Source organism: Castor canadensis, chromosome 10 (assembly GCF_047511655.1).
Source record: "Castor canadensis chromosome 10, mCasCan1.hap1v2, whole genome shotgun sequence".
NCBI lineage: Eukaryota > Metazoa > Chordata > Mammalia > Rodentia > Castoridae > Castor > Castor canadensis.
In genome coordinates this window covers 103,402,585-103,428,666 of record NC_133395.1, presented here as the reverse complement: position 1 = coordinate 103,428,666, position 26,082 = coordinate 103,402,585, and the positions used below count along the sequence as shown (strand labels likewise).

The 26,082-nt window shown below is 37.7% G+C and overlaps 1 protein-coding gene and 1 pseudogene across 3 annotated transcripts in view; one reads left to right on the top strand and one right to left on the bottom strand.

Annotated features, from left to right (window-relative positions):
* Ube2e2 (ubiquitin conjugating enzyme E2 E2) overlaps nucleotides 1-26,082 on the top strand; it is a 285,919-nt gene that overhangs the window by 193,785 nt on the left and 66,052 nt on the right. The gene's annotated exons all lie outside the window — the stretch shown is intronic.
* Nucleotides 21,240-21,692, bottom strand: LOC109689876 (small ribosomal subunit protein uS15 pseudogene; annotated as a pseudogene).

Genomic DNA, 26,082 nt, shown 5'->3' with positions numbered 1-26,082 from the left:
AGATTTGTGCTTTGGGAAAGTTTTTACTATTTAATCTTCTAATTTTAATTTGAGAAACTACAACCAGAGATAATGGGTTTTTTGGAATCTACCTGACTTGGTTTAAAAATACTGATCTTTGCTTTTTTTCTCTAGTTTTGGCTAATGGAGCCTCAGTCATAAAAACTAAATGTGGGCTTCATAATTCTTACTTCATTGGATCAAATTCAAGATTCATATGGAATACCATAAGGGCTTATCAAATTGCTGAGTAGAATAAATAGATGTTATTATTAGTTTTATTTTCACCAGTCTATAGTTGATACATAACTATGGTGATGTAACTGAAGGAAAGTGAAGAAGCCGAAAAGAGACATACTGAGAAAGAATCAGTGACCTTCATAAGCAGCAGGTCTTTATTAGGGAGAGGAGACCTGAGAGAGACCCTCAGCCATCAGAGTAATACTCTGAGAGGGGCGAGAGCACGCCTTTCTTACAGGCTGGGGATTTTAAATATCCTGTGCTGGAACAGGGATGTTGGAGGGGTGTGGGCCATTAGGTAAAATGGTTGGGAAGGTGGGGGAGAAGGTGCTGGACATCAGTTGGAAGGTCACTGGGGTTGGGCAGGTATGCATGGTGTTGTCTCAGCATTTCAGCAATTCCAGCATTTGCATTGTTTCAGTTTTTCCCGACATTGCGGCAGTAACCCCACCATTTAAAGCCTCACCATACTTTTTTCTCCTACTGCTTTTCTCTTGACTTAAGTTGATAACACACAGTGTAGCAGGTTTTTTGCTTCCTCTATTTAAATTTATTTCACCAATTATAAGTTTTCAAAGAGTAGTTGTGTGGCATAGTGTCAAAAACAAACCAACAAGTTACTAAGTCAGACACATTGAGAAAATGGGAAGGTGGTCTTAAAGTAAAATAAGAGCACAACACCTTGGAGACATTTGGTTTGGTGATATTTTGAGCATTTTCTCAAAATAAATTCCTCATAGCAGCCACCAGGAAATAGTTGTTGAAATCTGCTTAGTTGGGGAAGTAATGAAAATAAAATGGAGAAGAAATAACTAAATTCCTAATCATAAAAAAATCCTGGATTCAAGTTCTGCTCTAGTTTCATAAACTTGGGCATGGTACCTATCAGTACGTATGAAACAAACGGGGTAGGAGCAAGGACAGAACAAACAATTAACAAACGAACAAAAACTAATACAGTAAAAATCTGCCAGTTGATCTTAAAATCAGATTATGAAGATCTCCAAAAGACTGAAGACTGAAAATTTACATCTCAGCCCTGGAGGTGACTAGCTGCGTATGTGTTCTTGAACAAGTCATGCATGTCTTGATTTTTCTCATCTCTAAACTGACCATGAAAAAAATCCATCTCACAGAATGTGAGGATGAAGTTAATGCATTGTGTGTTGATGCCTGGTATATTGTTAGTATTTACTAAATAAGCTGTTTCTATTTTTAATGAATCTTTATGGATCTTCAATGCCTCCATGAAGCAACCTGGGTTTTCTTCGTTGGTTGGTTGGTGGTTTGGTTGTTTCTTTTCAGGTTGGAGTCTCATTGTGGTGCCCAGTCTCAAGTTCCTGGCTGGGCTCAAGCGATCCTTCTTTTTCAGCCCTCCGAGTATTGGGGCTACAGGTGCATGCTCCATGCCCTGGAGGGAGTTGTTAGATGCTCACCAAAATTTCTTTGAGCTCAGTCTTAGTTGGGCTGCTAAAACAAAGTGCTGTAGACTGAGTTACCTTGTAAACATTAGAAATTTATTTCTCATGGTTCTGGAGGCTAAGAGTCAGAGATCAGGGTGCTGATAATGGCCCGTTTCTGGAGAGGAATGTATTCCTGATTGCAAGCTGCCTTCTTATCCTTGTATCCTCAGATGACAGAAAGAGGATAAGAGTGCTTTGGGGGGTCCTTTTGTAAAAGCACTAATCCCATTTGTGAGGGGTAATTACCTCCCAAGGACCTTACCTCCCAAAACTATCACATTGGGTGGGTGTTAGGATGTCAACACATGAATTTGGATGAGAGTGGACATAAACATTCAGTCCACACCAGCCCCTAATATTGTGTGCCAGTCACCTTATAGAGACAAGATAACAGTTAAAGAATGGATGTTGTTATTTTTTAAGCTCACCTAGGAATTCCTGAGTTACCTAGCAAATAAAGAGAAAAAAATGATTCATTAAGTTAAATAAGGCACTAGTAAAATATGTTTTTTATTCACATTATGACTTTACATTTATAGCAAAACCATTACACATCTGTGCCATCTTTTCCCTTTTGATGTTCTCTTCTGCCTAGTAAGAACTTTGTATATTGTACTCTCAGGATGATCAAGAAACTCAGTAATAACTTAATGCAAAGTTGGACCTGTCAAGTTGACATGCAATTCACTGGCAGAGGAAAAGCTATATTTTATAAAGCACATGTCAGGTCTGACTTCTCCTTAATATTACACATGATTAAACAAGTTCCAAGAGAACTGATTCACTCCATTTTTCAATTAAGGATTCTGCCTATGGAAGAGGAAAATACAATCTATTACCAACTTGAGTTTTTGTATTTGAAGTCCTCTGATTTCTAAAACAAACACAAATTCTATTTGCCTTAATTTTCACAACCTTTCTGTACATATAAATCTTGAATATGGTCCCTTCTGGCAGATGGGAAAACTTGAATATATTTCAGTAATATGGCTATACTTACCAGTGATCAAATATGGAGGAACAACTAATATGATAAGAATATACCAATAGATCTTAAAATTAGATTATAAAGATCTCCAGAGAGGTATTGCTGCTGTTCTCCACCTTTCCCTTTCTGGCTTGCAGACATCCCCATGTGACTACTGCCCTTCTTGCTCCCTGGGAACCTCAACTTCTAGGGAAGTGAGAGCTCTCTGTTTATACAAAAGTTACATATCCTGCCCTTTTTGTCCATGAGATCTGATTTCATGGGCAAGTGGCACAACACCATATATGCCAGAATGTTTGGCTTACCAGAAAGGAGGAACTATGTCTGTTCTCCACAGACACTTACATGTAGGGCTTAAGGTTTTGGTTTGTTTGGTTGTTTTCTTTTCCCCTTCAAGTTGTTATTTTAAACATTTCATCCATAGCATCTCTTAATGGAAATTGAAAATTTAAATAGATATGTCTTAAGTGGAAAAATCTAATTTGGCTGATCATTTCTGAGATTACTTTAAGTCTACATGATTTAGTTTAAATTTTCATATTTGGTCTAATAGTTGAGCTTAAGAACCACATTTGATACCACAGTTGATATTCTGAGCAGATAATACACAGGGGAAAAAACAAAACTAACCAAAATTGTTCTTAACAGAAATGTGAAGGAAAATAAGTTCATACTTTCTCCTTCAGCCTTTGAAAACCATGAGGAATTGTTTTTATAGAGATATGTTTTGAGCTTGAATTTCAGTCCTTGAAGTTAGTATGTGAGGACAAACTGCTAGCAAATAAAGATCAGTTCAGGATCAGTAACTGCATGGAAGGAGACAGGACAGTGTGTGGTCCCCTAGGAGAGGAGAGCCCTCTGACTGCCAGCCATGTACTCACGGGAAAGCACAGCAAGCCAGCCTCAGAGCAGCCTCTGAGGTTAGTGGGTGTTCTGCAGGATCTAATTCATAGGTGAATACAAGGGGACTCACTGGGAAACCATTCAGGTTGATGGTGCTGGAGCAGTTGCCACCTCATAAACCCTCTAGGCAAACAGAAGCTTTCTCCCAAAACATGCTAATCAGAGTAGAAACCAAATTGTATTAGTATGGGACAATAGGGGAAAAGAAAGAGAAAGTCTAGACAATAAGCAGACAAAAACAATAGAGGATGCAATCCCACAAAGTGGAAACCATATTTTGTTTTATGTTGTTAATATTATTTCTCTAATCACTTTGCCAAAACAACAAAGAAGAAAGTTTTCAGATCATGAAGTTGGAAAAACTATCTTGGACTGTCCCTTACAAAGTACAAGAAAATTTGTAAAAGTGAATTTTATATAAGAAAAAATAAGCAGGGCTAGGGACATGGTTTAAGTGGCTGCCGAGTAAACAGAAAGCCCTGAGTTCAAAACCTCAGTACCTCAGAAAAAAAAGAAAAGAAAAAGCAAAATAATATTCCTACAGTGAAATGTCCCAAAAGATGCACAAAATAACGAGGCACCTGTGGCTCCTGCCTATATTCCTAGCTACTCAGGAGACAGAGATCAGGAGGATCTCAGTTCAAAGCCAGCCCGTTCAAACAGTTCTCAAGACCCTATCTTGAAAAATCCCATCACAAAAATAGGACTGGTGGAGTGGCTCAAGGTGTAGGCCCTGAATTAAAACCCTAGTACCACCAAAAAAAAAAAAAAAGATGAAAATTATAGTTACTTCAAAACAAAATTTAAAAGTTTTTCTTTTTAAATGATAGGGGATAGGAAAGAAACATAAATCATTGTTCTGTGAGATAATTGGCAGAGATTTGTGAGTTGTGGGGCTAAAAAGACCCATGGTGTCCTGTCAGCTCACAACCCTTTCACCTAGATTTCACATCTGACTGGCATTTGCACTGTAGATCTTATTGGCCCTTTGGATTTGGCATGCTTCTTTTGTGACTCAGCTCCGAAATCCATTGACTTCTTTCCTTGCCTCTGTCATTGCCTACATCATCTTATACCTGATTACCAAGAGCCGTCTCACTGGTCTCATGTTGACAGTCTCAGCCCCCTCTTGCTGCTGTTATAGTGATTTTTTTTTTTTAAGTGAAATCTGTTCATGTTCAAGCAAATCTGTCAGATTCCTGTCAGAGATTTCCTCAGGGCAAATCCACCTTAAAAGTACCACATAAAGGTCCTTTTTTGGGGGAAGGTGGAGGGTAGCACTGGGGCTTGAACTCAGGACCTTATACTTGCTGTTCAGGAGCTATTACTGCTTGAGCCACTCCAACAGCCCTAAATGGTAATTTAACTCTTTAACCTCACCATTTGACCCCAGTATCACAGGGTTTAGTTTTCTAAATGAACCACCCCCTTCTCTTCTACTTCCTGGGTTTTGCCTATTCTTGCCCTTCCTGTGCTTCTCACTCCATTTTCCACTTTCCCTTTATCTTGGGTACTCCCTGCTTACTCCTCTTGAAGATAACACTTGTCACCGTGCACTGTAATTGCCTATTAACTTGTCTTCCCCCAATATATAGTAAACTCCATAAGAGTCACAGATGTGTCTTAACCATAGTATCCCTAGGACTTAGCATCTGAGTGTTTCTTTGAATGGATAAATTAATGTCCTCTATTCGATTTTAATAAAAAGACTCTTAATTTTATTCAATACATTGGAATTTTATAAAGCTAGGACACAACTGATCTTTGGGAGCAATATCATACCCGTTCTTATTTGATAAGATTCCCTAAAAAGCTGAATGATTACATACTCTCTTGAAACTATGAAATAAAAGTTGTTTCTAAAGTACTTAAATTTTGCCTAAGGACAGATGGTTAAGCCTCAGAAACCCACAAATATATCTGTTGTACATATTGTGAATGCAAAACTTTCTCTTCCCAAGTTTTGGTTTTAGATGTAATGTATAAAATTCCAATTAGCACCCTTGTTCTGTAACCCACCATTGATATGGACAGCCTTTAAATCTACCTTTGTACTTTCATGTGTAGGATCTTAATGTTTGTGAATGCTGGCACCAATTTGAGGAAAGAGAAGTATTACACTTTAAACCTTTCTGTCACTACTCGGTGTTTATATTCTTTGAATATTCTTTTGTACCCTTTTGGTCACCACCCACTTTGTAGAGACCTGGATACACTGTTCTCTGTCTTTTCATCTGTTTGTCCCATATCTGGTCCACATCCATCTCTGGTCTTTTCTTCCAATGAGGTCCTTCCTTAGGAGTGATCTCATAATTATCTTTTGTTTCCCCCATTTCTCTCTCCTTTATCATCAGGGGTTTGTGGTGAGCAGCCTTTTATCACTGCCTGATCTGAGAACTGATGCTGTTCAAGCTTTCTTGATATTTTAAAATATTTCTATTAGCATATATTAATTATACAGACTAGTAGGTTTCAATATGATGTCTGCATACATGCATATAATGTACTTTGATCATATTCATCCTTGATATTTTTATAGCATCAGAAAATCTAGTCAAACAATCTCATCTAGATTTTTCTGTTCTTGATATATTTCAGTTTTCCTGTTCCTCCTATCTGGAGGTAAGCCTATCTCAGACCTTTTGTCTCTAAAAATGTTTTTATAGTTGAAGTCCTTTAGCAAGATTCTCCAAAAGAGTATCCCATTCTTTTTTCAGTCTTCTTTTAATGTGTTTCTCTTGGTCTAGATTTACAACTGCATTATTAATATGCAGCATGGTTAAATTGAATAAAAGGTGTTTCTTGAAATCCTAATGAATAAACCAAAACTTAAGTCATTTGGGTTATGGAGGATCAGAAGTGTGCCAAGATGTGTTTGGCAGAGTTTGTATTTTATGCATGATTACCTGTAAAAGGGAAACAGGTCTCCATTGTTTTATGCTGGACTTCTCAGTAAGATACACAACTCTTGCTGGTGGAGTGGCTTAAGTGGTAGAGCGCCTGCCTAGCAAGTGTGAGGCTCTTGAGTTCAAGTCCCAGTACCACCAAAAAAAAAAAGAAGATATGTAACTCTCCAAAATCCATAAATCCATGTGAGCTTAGGATATAAATATATGTGCAGGTCTTTAATCTTTTTCCTGGCCTTAAGATGTTTGTGGTAAAAGGAAAAACACATTGATAACTGATTATTTTAAGGAAAATATACTAATATCTCTTAATATCAAAACTATGGAAAAATTGTTTCATACCATAAGAAACATAACAGAGCCACTGAGTCTGCAAGCAGAGCATTAGGGGTGAACCTGTGAGTACTTCCAGTGTATCTACAACAGACTGAACCTTTTAAGACTAAGGAATAGTTCTGTTTCTTCATCAGTGTTAGTTTTGCCTTTCTATTAGCTAACAAGTGGGATTATCACCTGTCTCTTGAGAATTTTGTTGTTTTCGAAATTTAAGAAATAGAGTTGGTGTTTTGACAACTTGAGTATTTTTTTTTTAACACTAAGAGTTCTGTGGACAGTAACACTGAATACAGTGCTGTGCTAAATGCCCGAAGATCAGTGATGTTGGCGGTATAACACTACTAAAAGGTACTGGCCCCCAATTTAAATTTAATGACTCTAAATGGTTTACTTTCAGTTTTGCCATATTGTGTTTAGTGAATGATTGTTTGTTACTTCCATCCTGTGCAACATAAAAACTGTCATATGAGTTGCTACTACTAGCACCAGACATAAAGCTATAAGAGAACTCAAATTGGATTAGGGCACCATTTTAACGGATAAGTACCAGAGTTTAATATTTCCAGTTTGAGTATCGATTTAACACTGGAAGCTTTAAACTCCTTGTTTGTTTTATTGAAAATACTTTCATTCAGGTGTGTTGGCTCATGTCTGTAATCCTGCACTTGGGAGGCGGAGGAGGGTGGGAATTTGAGGCCAGACTGGGCTATACAGAAAACCTTTTTCTCAAATGATATATTTTAATGTTATGCTGCTGAATGAAAGAGATGTAATCATTAGCAAAATTGTCATTTTAAAAATTACAGTGTGAATGCTTAACATGATCTGGTCATAAACAGTATAATTGTGTTTGCAGTGAATAAATTGTTACCCTAAAATAGAAAGAACTCTTACTTGAATTTGGACAGAATTTCCCTTGATATTTTGTAAACCCTTAGGCAGCTGTGAAAATACAACAATAATAATTACTCTTCACAGAGAAAGTAATATATTATTCACTAATACAATTTTAGGAGCTTTTGTATGATTAGTTTTTGGAATGGAAAAATGCAACTGTGGAAGTCGAAATATTTCCCAAGCTAATACCTAAATGTTCTGCATATGTGTTATAGAGGTTTTTAGTTCATTGTTTTAAAAAGTTATTTGGAATTACTTCCTTTTACCATCTTTCTCATTATCCCATCCCTCCTTCTCTCGATCTCTCATTTCTACACACACACACACACACACACACACACACACACACACACACACACACACACACACACACACACACACACACAGAGAGAGAGAGATACACTTGTTTATTTCTTTACCGTATCTGTTATCTTCCTTTCCAGGAAATAAGTTCCATGGAATGCAACTTTGCTAAATCTGCAGCACATAATAACAGTGCCTCACACATAGAAGGAGCTTAGAGCACATTAAAAAATGAATAAGTACAATAATTTCATTTTGCATGTTTTTCTTTTAACATATTTTGAGGATTTCTTTGTGTAATTAAAGAGTTAAAAAACATTTTAAGTAGAAATCATGGCACACTAAAGTGTAGGCTTGCATTTAAATATAAATCAAATCTGATGATGTTTAAGTAAGTCCATGTTTGTTCAACTAAGATTTTGAATGACAGTTTGTATTTTGTATTTTGTTCAACCAGTTTTGTTCAGGAAAAAATAAATTAAAGGACCAAAACTTTATAGCTCCTAATGAAAAACACTTTTGAAACTGAAAACTAGTCATTCATTATGCAGTGTAAGGAAAATTGCAGACATGCGTATTCATGAGCAGTACAGCTAAACACAGTACAATATGACCACTCCAGCTACCCTTCCAGGTATAGGTAGCCTCAAGCAAGGCTGGGTAACTAACTTGCTGAAACAAAAGCACCTGAATCCTTTGGTGGAGAGCAATTAGAAGTCACAAATACCCTTAAAATAGCTCAATTAGTGTTCTCATTATTTTAGCTACCAGTTTACTAATTGTATGTATTACTTTCCAGAAATGTATGTAAAGCTGATGCCTTCTGCTTTGGGGTCTATTACATAAAATAAGAACCCTGAAATTGGGTAATTTTCAATCTTTTTTTGTCTTTACCCTGCAGCCTTACCCAGCTTCAGATTTTATCTAAACAAAATTGGATTTTGTACTCATCAAGGCTTAAACTGAAATAGGAGGAAAAAAATTAAATTCTGTCAACTTTTTAAAAAAATGTAAATTATAAATCTGTCCTGCCACATTTTTGTGGTCCCAAACAGCTTTTACTCCTACTTTTACTTCCTATGTCTTGTCTTCTCTTTCTATCATTTTCCCCTCTCTCTTCTTCCTTATTTTCTTGTGTCTGTGTACGTCCAAGACTTAAAGAGGTGAATGATCAGATATATAGGAATCCTGGAGCAACTGCTGCCTTGTCAGTTCACTACTTTCAAGTTTCTCATCAAACCTCACTCTTGTTATCATTTCCCATGATACACTGATCTTCACGGGTACACATTTAACAAGTGAATATACAAGAAAAAAAAAGACACTTTAAAAAGTGGTTTTTAACAACTATCAGTAATGTTATCATATTGGAGCTAATGACAGTGATTAGTTCTGTGCTGCTTAGTAGTAGAAAATTGCAGGAATGAACATCTGGACAATTAGGACTGTGACCTGGTCTACAGGATTGATAAGTGACCATTGACCAAATCCTAACTATTTCTTGGATTTTTATATTATTTCTGTTGAGTATTCAGTTGACACATTAGCTTCAAGAAAAACCTTTAGTAACACAGCTCCTCCATTGTCACTAGATAAGGAGAGGGAGAGGGGTATGTTTGGGAAGGTATTTTGAGTTCCTAAAATACCATGCTATGACATTGGATGCCTTTGGCGTCCCTATATTCAGTCTTATTCTACATACATTTTTACACAAGTTAGTACAATTTTTTTATAAAAAAACTAACATGTCATCGATGGGGCTGATGATCTGGGGAGGAAAGGACCAAGCATATTGCACTTGGTCAGTTTAACCTAAGTGTGTATCAAAACAGGACCTAGTCGAAATGTCTCCCACACTTCTCACTTCCCCCACAAAAAAGCAAGTAACTTCACGTTTTGACGTGGTACTACCACAGCTGTTAAGCACTATCATTATTACTAGAACTAATATACAGCTAATGTGAAACACTTGACGTATTTGGGGAACATCTCCATAAGGAAAATGGATAAGTAATCATATGTACTTAATCACATACTTCCATCTAAACTTTAAATATATTGTTCAAGCTGTATGTACAGAATTTCCATTAAAGAAACCCAAGGAAGACAATGGCATTCTTAGGATCATCTTGTTCTCCTTTTTTTTCCTCCAGTAATACGGGGTTGAACTTAGACTCTTGCACTTGCTAGGTAGGTGCTCTAACACTTGAATCACACCTCAGCCCATTTTGCTTTAGCTATTTTTCAAATAGAGTTTCACATTTATGCCCAGGTGGCCTGGACTTCATTCCTTCTATTTATGCTTCCCATAGTAGCTGGGATGGCAGGCACATACCACCATGCTTAGCTTTTTCTGTTGAGATGGGGTCTCATGAACTTTTTGCCCAAACTGGCCTGAAAATCACAGTCTTTCTGATCTCAGCCTCCCACATAGCTGGGATGATAAGCACACACCACTGCACTCAACTCTTGGTTGAGAAGGGGTCTCATTAACTTTTTCCTCAGGCTGGCCTCTAATTGTGATCTTCCTTATCTCTGCCTCCCAGGCATAAGCCATTGGCACCCAGCTCAATTTCTTAAAGTTACAAAGTTAGAACAGTACATTTCCATATACCCTTTACCCAGATACTCAACTTAGACATTTTTGGTTCTTTGGAAGTTTCAGGGTTTGAACTCAAGGCCTTGCGCTTGCTAGGGAGGTGCTCTTTCACTTGAGAAATGCCCCCAGCCCTTTTTGCTTTTAAGTATTTTTTTGAATAGGGTCTCATATTTGTGCCTGGTCTATCCTAGACCTGATCTCCCTGTTTACACCTCCCTGTAGCTGGGATCGTAGATGAGTACCACCACATCCAGCTTTTTATTGGTTGATATGAGGGGGTCTCACTAACTGTTTGCCCTGGGCTGGCCTTGATCTGCAGTCCTCCCAATTTCTGCCTCCCTAGTAATTAGGATTATAGGTGTGAGCCACCTTGCCTGATTTAAGTTTTTATTTTACTTTTTTTTTGGTTTTGTTTTGTTTTAAGAAAGTTGCCTGAAGAGACATGGGTATTGCTATGGTTTGAATAGGTTTTTCCCCTCTGAAACCCTTAGCAAAATTTAATCACCATTGTGAGATGTTAAGAGGTGGGACTGGGTAGGCTCTGCCTTCATGAATGGATTAATTCATTCATGTGATTCATGAGTTAATGGATTATTTTTAGAGGGAGAGCCTGCAATAAAAGCCAATTTGGCTAGGTCTCTGAAGCACTCTGTCTCTTCCCACAGGATGTCCCACCTTGGGACTCTGCCACCAGCCCTTATGAGCCAAAATAAATCTTCCTTTATAATTTACCCAATCTGTGGTATTGTATTAGCAACAGAATATGGATTGACATCTACTAAATGTACATGGGATCCTGGAGCAGAAAAGGAACTTTTGGTAAGAACTAAGGAACTCGCAGTAAAGTATGGATACTATTTAATCACTGATTGTAACAAATAAATCACACTAATGTAAGATGTGAAGAATGGGAGAATTGGGTGTGAAGTATCTAAGAACAGTGTTTCTGTAGATCTAGAACTTTTTTAACAATTGTTTAAAGTTTTATTTATTTTGTTCTATACTAGAGACCAAACCCAGGGCCTTGCACATCTGTTAGACAAGTACTTTACCACTGAACTAATCCCCAACTCAAAAAATTTATTTTTAAAGATATTCCCTTAAAAAAAAGCATTATTCAGTATCTGCTCTGTCCTCAGCACTTTTTAGTCTACTTTACAAGTATCAGTTCTTTGTAAAGCCATAAATTCAGTCAGAATATGTTCTTGGAATATCTGTTGTGTTCAGGCACCATTTCAGCTGCCTAGGATACAAAGATGAGGACTGCCACCCTATAAAAGGCAAGTGACAACATGCAGTCATTCCTGTTTGGATTTGATCATCTTTTTACCTGTTGTGTGCAAAGAATCATCTATAAGTAAGGCCCACAAAAAAATGGAGACAAGCCAGAGAACAAAAGAATCACAAAAATAGAAAATAAAATTCACTTTAAAACCAAAAAAATTGCAAATTGCATAGAAAAGGATAAAGATTTCTACATCCTTAACTTTCTAGGGCTGTACTAAAAGACTTATTAGAAGGGCACTGACAAAATGGTGTTTTGAACAGAAATTAGGAAAATTTAATAAAATATGAACATTAGGAAAAACTTCCTAGTGTAAGAAAATTCATACATACTTTAAAGTTGTGTTTTGTTGGAGTTCTAAAAACAGATTTTTGAAAAGTGATACAGAGATAATTGATGACTACCAACTCTTGAGATAAGTGGGGTACTCTTTGATTTGAAATGGTTTTAGATCCTGACAGTGTTTTCATATGGAATATCAATGATCATTTTGTAATCTTAATGCATAAATATGACAGATTCGCTTTCGAGTTTCGATCCTCCCAAAAGGAAATCCACCAAAGCAAAGAAGCCCAGCTGGCATAAGCACTTGACAGAATCAATAGACATCAGTATGCTCTATCCTCAACCTTTTGTTTCAGCCTTAACATTTTTATCCTTCCAAATGCTATTCTACCTGGTCCGCCTGCATCAAATGAATAATAGCTTTTCAATAACAATAAAAACAGCATGGTACTGGCACAAAAACAGACATGAAGACCAGTGGAACAGAATAGAGGATCCAGATATGAAGCCACACAACTATGAGCAACTTATCTTTGACAAAGGAGCTAAAAATATACGATGGAGAAATAGCAGCCTCTTCAACAAAAACTGCTGGGAAAACTGGTTAGCAGTCTGCAAAAAACTGAAACTAGATCCATGTATATCACCCTATACCAAGATTAACTCAAAATGGATCAAGGATCTTAATATCAGACCCCAAACTCTTAAGTTGATACAAGAAAGAGTAGGAAATACTCTGGAGTTAGTAGGTATAGGTAAGAACTTTCTCAATGAAACCCCAGCAGCACAGCAACTACGAGATAGCATAGATAAATGGGACCTCATAAAACTAAAAAGCTTCTGTTCATCAAAAGAAATGGTCTCTAAACTGAAGAGAACACCCACAGAGTGGGAGAAAATATTTGCCAATTATACATCAGACAAAGGACTGATAACCAGAATATACAGGGAACTTAAAAAACTAAATTCTCCCAAAACTAATGAGCCAATAAAGAAATGGGCATGTGAACTAAACAGAACTTTCTCAAAAGAAGAAATTCAAATGGCCAGAAAACACATGAAAAAATGCTCACCATCTCTAGCAATAAAGGAAATGCAAATTAAAACCACACTAAGATTCCACCTCACCCCTGTTAGAATAGCCATCATCAGCAACACCACCAACAGGTGTTGGCGAGGATGCGGGGAAAAAGGAACCCTCTTACACTGTTGGTGGGAATGTAGACTAGTACAACCACTCTGGAAAAAAATTTGGAGGCTACTTAAAAAGCTGGACATCGATCTACCATTTGATCCAGCAATACCACTCTTGAGGATATACCCAAAAGACTGTTACTCCAGAGGCACCTGCACATCCATGTTTATTGCGGCACTATTCACAATAGCCAAGTTATGGAAACAGCCAAGATGCTCCAGCACTGACAAATGGATTAAGAAAATGTGGTATCTATACACAATGGAATTTTATGCAGCCATGAAGAAGAACGAAATGTTATCATTCGCTGGTAAATGGATGGAATTGGAGAACATCATTCTGAGTGAGGTTAGCCTGGCCCAAAAGACCAAAAATCGTATGTTCTCCCTGATATGTGGACATTAGATCAAGGGCAAACACAACAAGTGGATTGGACTATGAGCACATGATAAAAGCGAGAGCACACAAGGGAGGGGTGAGGATAGGTAAGACACCTAAAAAACTAGCTAGCATTTGTTGCCCTTAATGCAGAGAAACTAAAGCAGATACCTTAAAGCAACTGAGGCCAATAGGAAAAGGGGACCAGGAACTAGAGAAAAAGTTAGATCAAAAAGAATTAACCTAGAAGGTAACACCCACGCACAGGAAATCAATGTGAGTCAATGCCCTGTATAGCTATCCTTATCTCAACCAGCAAAACCCCTTGTTCCTTCCTATTATTGCTTATACTCTCTCTACAACAAAATTAGAGATAAGGGCAAAATAGTTTCTGCTGGGTATTGAGGGGTGGGAGCGGGAGGGGGTGGAGTGGGTGGTAAGGGAGGGGGTGGGGGCAGGGGGGAGAAATGAACCAAGCCTTGTATGCACATATGAATAATAAAAGAAAAATGAAAAAAAAAGAATAATAGCTTTTTTATAAGTAGTGGTAATTTTTTCTGCATGTAGACAGTAAGAGTGGCCATCTTAAAAATTGTTTTAGGAACTAAAACAATTTCTTTTTATTTGAACTAATTACTTAGTGCTTTCAGAGGTTTGCTTTTCATATACTACATATACTGTCGTCACACTATGTCCTTAGTGTTTGTTTCAGTTTATAAAGAGCACAGTTAGCCTTTTTAATGCTTGGTTCAGTCACAATTAGAACTCCCCTAATGGTAGGGATTGCTCGTTCCAAGGCTGAAAAGGTGTTTTTAATTATTCATTCCTTGGCTTATTTCTTACAGCAGCCTCAGCTGTGCTTTATTATTGAAAGGTTAATGCAAACTGAGAAGTGGATAAATTAAATCTACTTGGCAGCCAACAACCTAACGTATTAGCACATGCTGCAAGATGAGGAAGGATAGTGTATGTTCTCTCCACCATTGCAGTACTGCCAAAGGCAAACCCCTCCAAATCCCTCAAACATAGCCCATGTAGACAGGAATCATTAAGGGATACTACAAACTGATGGTTCTTAAAAAGCAGACCTGTAAAATTTGTGTTTGTTTTGCTTACAAAGAGAGAACGCCAAGGCCAAAATCTGAAATAGCTACTGTAGAAAATCGATGTAGATACCATGACTAACGAACTTTGTATAACATTAAATCACCAAGTTGAGTGCTAAAAGTCACTTCTATAAATATTTTACATGGGCAAACTATAAAATCTCCCATAAATCTGAGGTATAATAGACCATCCTTAGACATCTAAGCTGTTAAATAGTAGATGGAGACAGGGTATTTCATTTTAAGGAAAATAGATTTTGTGAGTATACCAAAGGCCAAAAAGTAAACTTCTTAGTGTTTATTTTGATAACATTCCTTTCCACTAAACTGTTCTGTGTGACTGGTCTCTTAAAAACTCACTTCCAGCTGGGGCAACACTTCTACTAAGAGCCTCTTATTGCTCATTTGAGGACCTTCCATCCTTTCTCTGTGGAGCAAAGTAGATAGATAAACCTAGGTGGTGCTGCCCATCCTGTTTTTACTCCTTTTGACCAAAACCCCACCTATATTCTTGATCCTTACTAGTGAAGGGAACAAGAAAGGAGATGAGATGAGATCTGTGCAGGACTTGGAAGGTAAGTTCAAGGTCAACCTCAGCTACATAATAAGATCCTGTCTTAAAAGAAACCCAAAATAACCTACAAACCTGATTTCATGAAAGCACAGTGAGTTATTAGAAAATCCAGGTTTATGAAATTAATAGTTATTTTTGTTGTTTTGGTTACATTTTTTGTTTCTTTGCTTTTTGCTGATTTGAAGATTGAACTCAGGACCCTACCTTTGCTAGGCAAGCACTCTGTCACTTGAGCCACACTCCTGTCCTTTTACTTTTCAGATAGAATCACACACGTAACTTTGCTCAGGCTGTTCTCAAACTAAGATCCTCCTTTCTCAGCCTTCTGAGTAGCTGGTATAATAGGAATGAGCCACTGTATCTGGCTTATTTTGAGATGAGGTCTCACTAGCTTTTGCCTGTGCTGGTCTCAAACCTGGATCCTCCTTTCTCTACTTCCTGAGTAACTAGAGTTACCGGTGTGACCCACCACACCCAGCCCTTAAAGACTTAAGGAGGAAAAAGTAAGTGGGGAAATCTCATTTGAGAACAAAAATTCTGTCGCACACAGTTGTAGTAAGGGTAAAAAGAAGACAATGCATATCAAAATGCTTTGTCAGCTCTATAAACCTATCCAGAGATTAACTAACTTGCTAACTAACTAACTAAATTTAGTTAGCTAAATTATTAAGTGTTTAGGACATAGATTTATTTTCTTATCTGTGTTTTGGCACCTGTTTATAATGTCAGCCAGTTCTGATCTAATAAACAGTAACGTAGGGAATTACATTTAGTTTATTGCCAGTCTATCACAGTCTTCCATTTTTCCTTCTTCTAGTCTACGCTAAGCCTCACTGTCAGTGGTGTGTAGAAAGATAACTTTGAATACTTATCTGAGCTTCAAACTCAGTTCCACCATTCACTGTCTAACTGTTGCCAAACCTCTGAACTTATTTAGCCCTTTATTTTAGATATCATTTTAAGTTTACAGAGTAGCAATAATTTGAAGGACATAGGTTAATAGTAATAGTTATTATTTTTAAAAAATCAACTCTTTGTCAGACACTGCACTTGACATATATAAATAGAAAGTATCTGATTTTTAGGACACCCCTGCAAAATAAATAATGGGTTGTTTTGTTTTGTTTTGTTTTTTACAGACAAGAAAACTGAGACTCTGAGAGGTAGAAAAAGTGCCTGTACAGTATCTGGCACATAGAAGATACTCAGTAAATGGTAGATTTTTTATCACATGGATTTCATGTGTGTTCCCTACTTAGAGCCTCCCAGTCAGCGCCTGTCATTCATAAATGTACACAGTCATCTGCACCCCAGTCATCTGGAAGTCTTGTTTAAAATGTACATTCTGGTCCTGTAGAATGTGCCTTAATGCTACTGCTCTCGGGACCATACCTGGAGGCCCTCAGTGACTCCATAGGCTGACTGGCTCTACACAGTGGTTCCGGGTGAAATTACATCCTGAATAATTTGGTTTTGTTTGGGATTCTGAATTTTTTTCTGTAAGCTCCCGAAGTACTACAAACATTTTTTTAAACAGTAGACTCCCTTTTTTACAAAGGACATTTGAAGAAACCATGCTGTTGGTGTGCACATGCAAGTACACACAGTGGGGTTTCTGTTGTTGAACCTCAGGTGAGGAGGAAGCAGAGAACTCAATGGCCTCCAACGCCTTGGTGAAACCCTGCAGCCCTAGAAACAGATTTCTAAACTATCTTTCCACTTGCTCTTGATAATTCAGGTCCTACTCCATCTACCCTAGCCATTCTGGTGTCTTCCCTGTTTTTTCCAACAGGCACATGACTTTCTTCCTCCTTATTTTTGTTTTTGTTTTTCCCCTGAAGTGCCTACAACCTGTTGTGTTGAAAATCTACTTTATCTTGATGTTGTGTTTGTTTGTTTGTTTGTTTTTTAGGCAGGGTCTCACTCTGTAGTCCAGGCTGGTCTCGCACTCACTATCTTCTTGCCTCAGTCTCCTGAGTGCGGGGAGTAAAGGTGTGCACCCCTGTTCCCAGTTTCTGCTTTATCTTTCTAACCTAGCTTAGTTGCCACCCCTTTTATGATGCTTTCCCCCAGAAGGGCTGCTGTTCATGTCAGAACCACCCGTGGGACTTACTCATACCGTATGCTTACCCTGAAAGTCTAATGTTTGTCATTGCTGAGGTGAGACGTGGTACTGCTGTGGTATAAGGCAGGGCTCCCATAGTGGCATCTTGCCTTCACTCTCAATGCCTACATGGGATGCCCTTTAGGGGTCTTCACTGTTCTTGCCCTGTCACAGTACAGTGTCCTGTGAATGATAGGCACTGAGGACAATAAATCTCAGCACCCTATGGTCCTATGGGGATCTTGATCTCCTGAAGTTACCATACAGAAATTTTTGATTAGGCCAGCTAACCTTCACCTCTTATTAACAAATATCAATATCTTTCTCTTTGTGTGTGTCGGGGGGGAGTGGTATTGGGGTTTGAACTCAGGCACTCTACCACTAAGCCACAACTCCAGCACTGTCTTTTAGTGCTGAGTTACTATTTACAGGGTCTGTTTTAGCCACTGAGGATCTTTTTTTACCCTACACCACTAATATTTAGTCTTTCTTTTCCTAAACTTAAAAAAAAAAGTGTATATAAGCCACTGTTAAAGAATATATTCAACTTTGTTCTGGTACTGTCTCAGATATGTTACAGGATGAAACATGTGAAACTGATACCATTCTTTTTCTGAATTATAAATCAAGAAAAGTGAACCTTACCAGTCATCTTGTATGAACTCAGCATTTAATGAGGAGAATATAGGAGATGGAGGGGAATATTAGCATGCCAGGAATCCACAAGGGAAATTAGAACACTTAAAGAGAAACTTTTCCTCTTTCCATGTATGGAGTCCTGCATTCAAGGGAAAGATGAGCTTCAGGACCCTAATCCAGTCTTAATAGTTCCTCACTTAGCCTGATTTTAATAACAATATAAAGGATAAACTTGTGTATCCCTTACTGGTAGGCCAGGCATTATTTTAAGCACTTTCCATATTTTAGCTTATTTAATGTTCATGTTAGCTCTGAGATAGCTACTCTTTCAGAGATGAGGGAACTGAAACATTAAGAGGTTTAATAACTTATGCTAGGTTATAACGTAAGTGGAAGTGCTGGGATTCAGACCTGGTTGTCAAGATCTGTAGCACATTTTATTTACCTCTAACGCTGTACAGTAGATGACTGTCTTACTGAAGACATGTGTGTGTTATTCTTCAGCAGACTTTTATGAAGTTTTTTTTTTGGGGGGGAGTTCATTTTTGCCCCAGCCCTCTGGTTGACTTATCTTCCACCTCTGTGCCAACATTGTACTTGGTGGAAGAGCACAGTGATGTTATGTTGAAACCAGATGGCAGCATCAGGATACAAAAAAAAAATGCATGCATGTGAAGCACACAGAAGTTGTAGACTATCATAACTAGCCTTGTAAGTAAGTTAAGTTGCTACCCCAGGAAACTTGCTTACCATATTCCTGTCCAAGAAATAAAGATGTCTTCAGCCAATAAAAAGCACATTGGGCATCTTGCAGGTATTTAACCTACCTTGGAAACAAATTGCCATGACAGGGTCTCTAGGTACTAATTACAGATCTTTACTGTCCTAAGAATCCTTATTTGTTCTAAAATCTGCCTCCTCTTAACCCTTAAAGGATTGATGGGCTATAAATGTTAGAAAGTGATAATGTTACGATTAGAATGATACCAGGGAGCTTTACGTTCTGTCATGTATGAATGGTAACATTTTGAGAACTGAATTTTTTTTTTTTTAGGAATTTTGGCTTCTTGGAAACTGGACCAGGCATTTGCTCTCCTGTCAAAAACTTATTTACACTGCAGATAAGATCAGCACACATTAAAGCTCTACAGCCTTCCTGTCTAACACATGTGGGGGATTAAATAATAAATATTAGTTGTCGCATTGTCTAGCTTACAAACCAAAGTAGTTCTTACAGATGCCATGGTCTCAGTGAGAATCCTTCTCCATAACTCATACATGGCATGTAGTTTACTCACTGAACTTACTTCCCTAGGGGAAAGAAGTACTGTGATTATTAAATTTTATTACACAAAATTTTATGTGTAAAATCTTCTTTTCCTCCTGTTTCTTCCTTGTTGCTAAGTTATTGACAGTATTAACAAAGGGTATCAACAAAGTAGATTAATTACAGTAGTGACTTCACATAAGATTTGGTGAATAGGACCTACAGTCAACTATAATCATTTTTTTTATTTTTGTGCATCAAATCTGGAAAGTATAATCAAAGTAAATAGCCTTCCCAGTCATTAAACACTCATGGACCATAAAATATAATTTTTATTATTTTCATGGAATTCTTCAAGAGAATTAGAACTAGACACTTATGGACTAGAAAGAAGCCTTATAAAGGAGAAAAGATTAATGGCCCAGTTCTACTTGGAGCTTAGTGTACAAAATGAGTCTTTTCTACCAGCACTATTATATCCTGACTTCCTAAGCTGTTTTGGTAGACTTTGGTGGCATTGTGGGGTTTTTTGTTTTGATACTCATTACTGAATACAATTTTAGGAAACCTCAGGAGCCTTTCTCCATTTATTCTCGCAGGTGCTACAGTCATAGACTGTTTCTCAACACATTGGGCACTGCCTTTTCACTAAGAGGGTAGAGCTCTTTATTCCTGTGATCCACATGTTTCTTCTTTTGCGCTTTCCCCACTATCAGTGGTTTCATGCATATCTGGTTTTCTAATGCTTATATTTGCACAGAGTGTTAACCTCATCAAAAGGAGAATTTAGGGGTAGAGAATATGGTCTGGAGGAGGATGCATTCATGTTCAGACCTAAAGGTCAAATAGAATTGTCAGTTACAGAGCATCTTATCCATAAGTCAGGAGAAAGCAAGAAAGAGCCCAGCTCCCTTGGTATTTCTAGTAATTCCAGTATGGTTGGGAAATACAGTTAGAGAAGAGGGGAGTGGCAAAGCATGAGACGGAGATATGAGCTGGAACCAAATCTTTATAGAAGACTGTGTGCTACAAAGGAATTTGAGCTTGATATTTAAGATACTAAGAAGCTAGGGAAAGCAGGCAAGTAAAACATCCCACTTCAGAGTTTCTTGAAATTGCCCTATCTGCATCTTAGAAGATGGATTAGAAGCAGAGAAACCACAAAGGATATTAGTTCCATAATCTGACAGAGAGCTGATAGACAGATCTGTAGACAGATTACAGAGATACTATGAGGATTTGGGTAACTTAGAGGAGAGGAGGAGGCAAAGTCAAGGATGCCTCTCAGGTTTCTGACCAGACTAGAAATGCCATCAATGTTTGGTGTAGGAAATTGTCAAAGGTGGATAATGAGATACTCAGAATGAAGAAAAAGAAAAAAGGCAGACATGGAAAAGGTATAATTGAAAAGAACAGATAAATTATAGAGTATGCCCTAATTAGAGGGAGACTCTTGGAGAGATACCGAGGGAACTGAGTTTTTCAAGAATCAGTGTGTGGCAGCTAGTAATAATTCTACTGCAATGAAAATAAAAAGCACTGTTGGATTCACAGCAAGTCAGTCCACAGCTTTGAGAACACTAAAAACATTTTCTCCCTTGAATTCCCCACTCCTATATATTTTTTCTCATTTTAATTGTATAGTTTTATAGTGTTTTCCTTTTTAAACTTTTTTACTGTCCTTATCTGTTGCAACTGATCTGAACCATGCCTTCATATTTTCTTTTTTTATTGAAACAATTATTTTGTTGCTTGGATACACAAGACAAATTTATGCCACTAGGGGAGAGGCTGTGGATGATTCATATTTCCAATTGCGGTGAAGTGCCCACTTGGTCTTTATAACATCAAGCCCACCGGTGAACTAGGCTCTCTATCAGAATCAGACGGAACTTAGCATCTCTATCCTTTCTGTTCCTCTCAGGATGCTTTCAGACAGCAACTGCTTTCTTAATTAAATGATAGAGATCCTTGGGAAGATCAGGAGCCAGTCCTTTGGACTTAAGGATTCTTAAGATTTTATTGCCTGTCACAAAACGTACTTGTGCAACTCCATGTGAGTCCCTGAGGATGACACCGATTTGGGAGGGAGTCAGGCCCTGCTTGGCCAGTTTGTAAATCTGCTCCTTCATGTCATCAGACATCAGCTTCAGCCAGGTGGGGACGCTCCGGCAATAGGGCAGGACTTGAACCGGCCCTTCCCGGGAGCGTGCATGCAACCCATGATGGCAGTGGTCTGGCAGCAAAAAGAGAGCAAGGTTGGATCCCTCATATTTTCTTTTAATAAGAAGAGACTACCCTTTCCTTCCAAAGCTCGGTGTTCCTGCACCTAACTTCCAAAGCACCTTTTGAACCTAAGTGGATCGCATCATTTGAGTGGGAATAGTGTGCCTTTCTGCTAGAAGGTTACTTCAGTTAGAATCTGATATATAAGCAGGAATTACTAGTGCTTCTGAAAAACTCCTCACACTGTCTTCTCACTGTCCTATCTCTGTCAAGTCCATATCAGCCCCTTGCCTTGAGGAACATCTCTATTAAGTTGGACCTGCAGGAACTGAATGCACTTACTCTTCAGACAAAATACCTATCCACACTCAACCAACAGCAGATCAGAACTATTCAGGGGAAAAATTATGTTGCTCTAAACATGGAAAGACATTTTTCCCTGTTGTTATTCCCTAAGTAATACAGTTGTAGAATTTACAGTTAGGCATAGTAAATAATCCAGAGATTATTTAAAGTATCTAGGAAAATATGTGTAGGTTTGTTGTTATACTGAACCATTTTATATAAAAGACTTGAGAATCCACAGATTTTGGTATCCAAGAGGTTCTGGCACCAATCCCTTTGTGTGTAACAAATGATTATACTGCCTACCTGATCAGTCTCACTCACACACACACACACACACACACACACACACACACACAGCAGCTGTACAAGTATGCTTGAATTTCTAAACATTACTAAAATAACCCAGTGCCTGCAGTCTTGATGTTAAACACTCTGTTTACTGTCAAATTAGATCTCCTAAGTATAGCAGCTATGGATTCTGATGATTTCTCAAGTTCTGCCCTACCTAAATATACATCATTATTACTTTTTTAATGCACAGGTCTTGCTAGCCTGTCTTCTAATCCTAGGATCCTGAAATCCTTCTTGTAAGATCACTTGTTAATTAACCTTTTGAGTGTGTTTGTGAGCTTCCATTTTATTGACAGTGCACAACAACAACCACTAAAACAGAAACATTTGTAGATTTCCTATTTGGGCTCTTACAGGCTCCATTTTCCAGGCTTTATTAGTACAGTTCTACTAAAAAATTCACTATTGAGGTTGTGTTCTAATTACTCCATTTTGCAGATTGAGGGATGGCACATTTGCTCAGGGCCATAATAGATTTTAAATGGTAAGGCTCAGATTCAGATGAGCAAGTCTAAGACCAGAGCCTGTTCATGTTCTTTCCCATTGTTCTATACTGCAAGTGTCCTCTGCCACCAAGCTTTATTTGCTCTTCTTAAGGGAAAAGTGATAAAAATATACAACAAGGGCTAGAGAGCATGGCTTAAGTGGTAGAGTGCCTGCCTAGCAAGTGCAAGGCCTTGGTTCAAGCTCCAATATTATCCTTAAAAAAAAGAAAGAGGTTGGGATATAGCTCAGTGGTAGAGTACATACATGCCTAGCATGCATGAGGCCTTCCTTGGATTAAATCCCCAAGATACCCTGGCAGGAAAAAAATTAAAAATTTTTTAAAAATTAAAAATATATATATATAAATAATTTAATCTTCACTTCTTTGATCCAAGTATAGTATATACAAGTCCATTCTTCTGGTTTGTGTAGATCCAAATAATTTTTGCTATATTAAGAAACAGTTTGGTCAGTCTGCGCTACTAGAGACTCGGGACCTGTGCTGTCCAATGCAGTAGCTACTGGCCAGTCGGAGCTATTTAGATTTAAATTCTTTAAAATCGAATGAAATTGTAATTTCAGCTTTGCTCTCACCAGCTTCATTTCAGATCCTTAAAGGCCATGTGGCTAGTGACTGCTGTGTTAAATAAGGATAAACTGAACTAGAAAATTACCATTATCACATGACTTTTATTGGACAGCACTTCTCCAGCACAGTATTATGGAATAGAAATGTAATATAAGCCATATGGATAATATGGTAAAAAGAAGTAGGTAAATTTCACTATATTTTAGCCCAGTGTATCCCAGATATTACCATCTGAACATGTAATTATTAATGAAATACTTCACTTTTCTTCGTATTAAGTCTTCAGAATTCAGTGTATATTTTACATTAACAGCACATCACTGTTGACTAGAGTCACATTATAAATGCTCAATAGCCACATAGGCACCACATGATACGACACAGTTCTAAACTTTCACACTAAGGGTTCATCTGGAACCACATGATACGACACAGTTCTAAACTTTCACACTAAGGGTTCATCTGGAACATGACAAATAGGAGTTAGGCAGAGGGCTATATAGTTCAAGAACCACTGCTATAAACTTTACAGTGCAGATATATACCCTTTTTTTTTTTTTGACTATACTCAGGTTTGAACTCAGGGTTTCACACTTGCTAGGCAGGCACTCTACCACTTGAGCCATGTCTCCAGCCCCAAGCCCTACCATTTCTAAGATGATAGAGGAAGACAGATTGCTAAAATTCAGTCTGTATAGAATGGAGATGATACTAGATTCACATACATTTTAAAACATCAATCTGTTTTTAAGATGGTGTGTTGCTACTAGCTAAATATTTCTAAAAAAGACACACCTTCGCAGCATAAACCAACACAGAGGGTAATATTAGCTGTGTTGCTTTAGTCCACTGTTAATAACTGCATAGACAGCTGACTGAATTCATTGAACAATAAAATTTGGAGTTCTGATTTAGAGACAGATAAAACTTGAAATGAGCGCAAATTAAGTTTTAAATTACCAGCCTTCAGTGCTTGGAGCATAGCTCAAATGCTAGAGCACTTGCCCAACATGCACAAGGCCCTGAGTTCAACCTAGTACCACCAAAAATAAAAGTCTGCGGACACTGTCCTCCTTGCTGAGGTATCTTTTGTCTTCTACTTCTGAGTCCCTTCCTTGACAGAACTATTTGGGGACTACTTATTTAGCCTACATTATAAACTGTGGTTACCATTCTCAGTAGATTATCTTAACAGTTTCTCAAAGTGACTCAGGGAAATTATATCTTCCTTATTTGGGATATGTTTGTATACATTGTTTTATTCATAGCCACATACTCTCTTGAATTTTTTAACTTGAGTTTCTTCATCTACCTTGAAATAATGTTGTAACTAAACCTATAATTTACTTTTAAGCTCTTTCTTCTGATAAACTTATCTATTCATATTGGGTCTAATTATAGCTCAGGATGTAAGCATGTGTATTATTCATCTGAATAAGTGAGCTTGTCTGGCAGCAAAAGGCTGTTGTTACCAAAGCTTTCTTGTCATCAGGGCAGACTCTATCCTGTCTGTGCCTCATAGCCACATTCAGGATGATTTGATTCATCTTTTTTTTTTTTTAATACAGCAGACCCTTGGTATCCATGGGTATATGGTTCCAAGGAGACTGCTGTTGAGGAAAAACCATGATGCTCAGTATGCATAGAGTTCAGTACTGTGTGCAAAAGATGCTGGATTCATCTTTCCATAACACCACCAACTTCTGCTAAACACATCTCACATTTTCACTTTATCAGTTAAACTTAGTATATTCCCTGTTAGTTTGCTTTGGGGGCACTATTTGCTTTTGGGGAGGCATGTATTCCTAAAATTAAGGGCAGGGAATCACTCAGCAGATTACATAATGATTTAAACGCAACTGATAGTAATGCTGGGCTGACTGAGAACTTCTCATCAAGTGAGCTGTGAAAAGCACATTCAGGAATTTAAAATGTTTGGTTTTGAATTTCTTTTCATTTTTTTATGTATTTTTTGGTGGCAGATGGCCAAAATCATGTGTAATTAATCTGCAGATACGGTGGAATGACTTTCAGAGAAATCAAACACTTGAAATGAAAAACAAAGCAGAGCTCACTTTTATCTCTACATCTATTTCCCTCCATCTCCACACTCCACTTACCTCGTGTTCCATGCACATTCACTATCATAAATTTAAGTATATCTTTCCAGTGCATTCCTTTGCATTGCTGGGAATGGAACTCAGCGTATTGTACATGTAAGCAAGCACTCTACCATTGAACTACATCCCTAGCCCTACAGTCCGTTTCTTAAAAGACTTTGACATAGATGTTTACCTATAAACATTGCATTTGCGTAGTAGGATGACCTGGGTTTTGTTTGGTTAGTTTTTTTATTTTGGCATGTGGTGCTAGGGTTCAAATCAGACCCTTGCATGTTACGCAAGTGCTCTACCACTGAGCTAAACCTTCAGCCCTGGCTCAGTTTTTAATTTATACAGTAAGTTCACACTGTACGCTACAACATGCTTTTCTCACATAGCATTTTCATAGACTTTTTTAACATAATTTTTCTTTATGTAAAAATTTAATATATACAGAAGACCATTAAGAACATATCTAATGCCATGTAAATAGGTTAGAAACAGGTCATTCC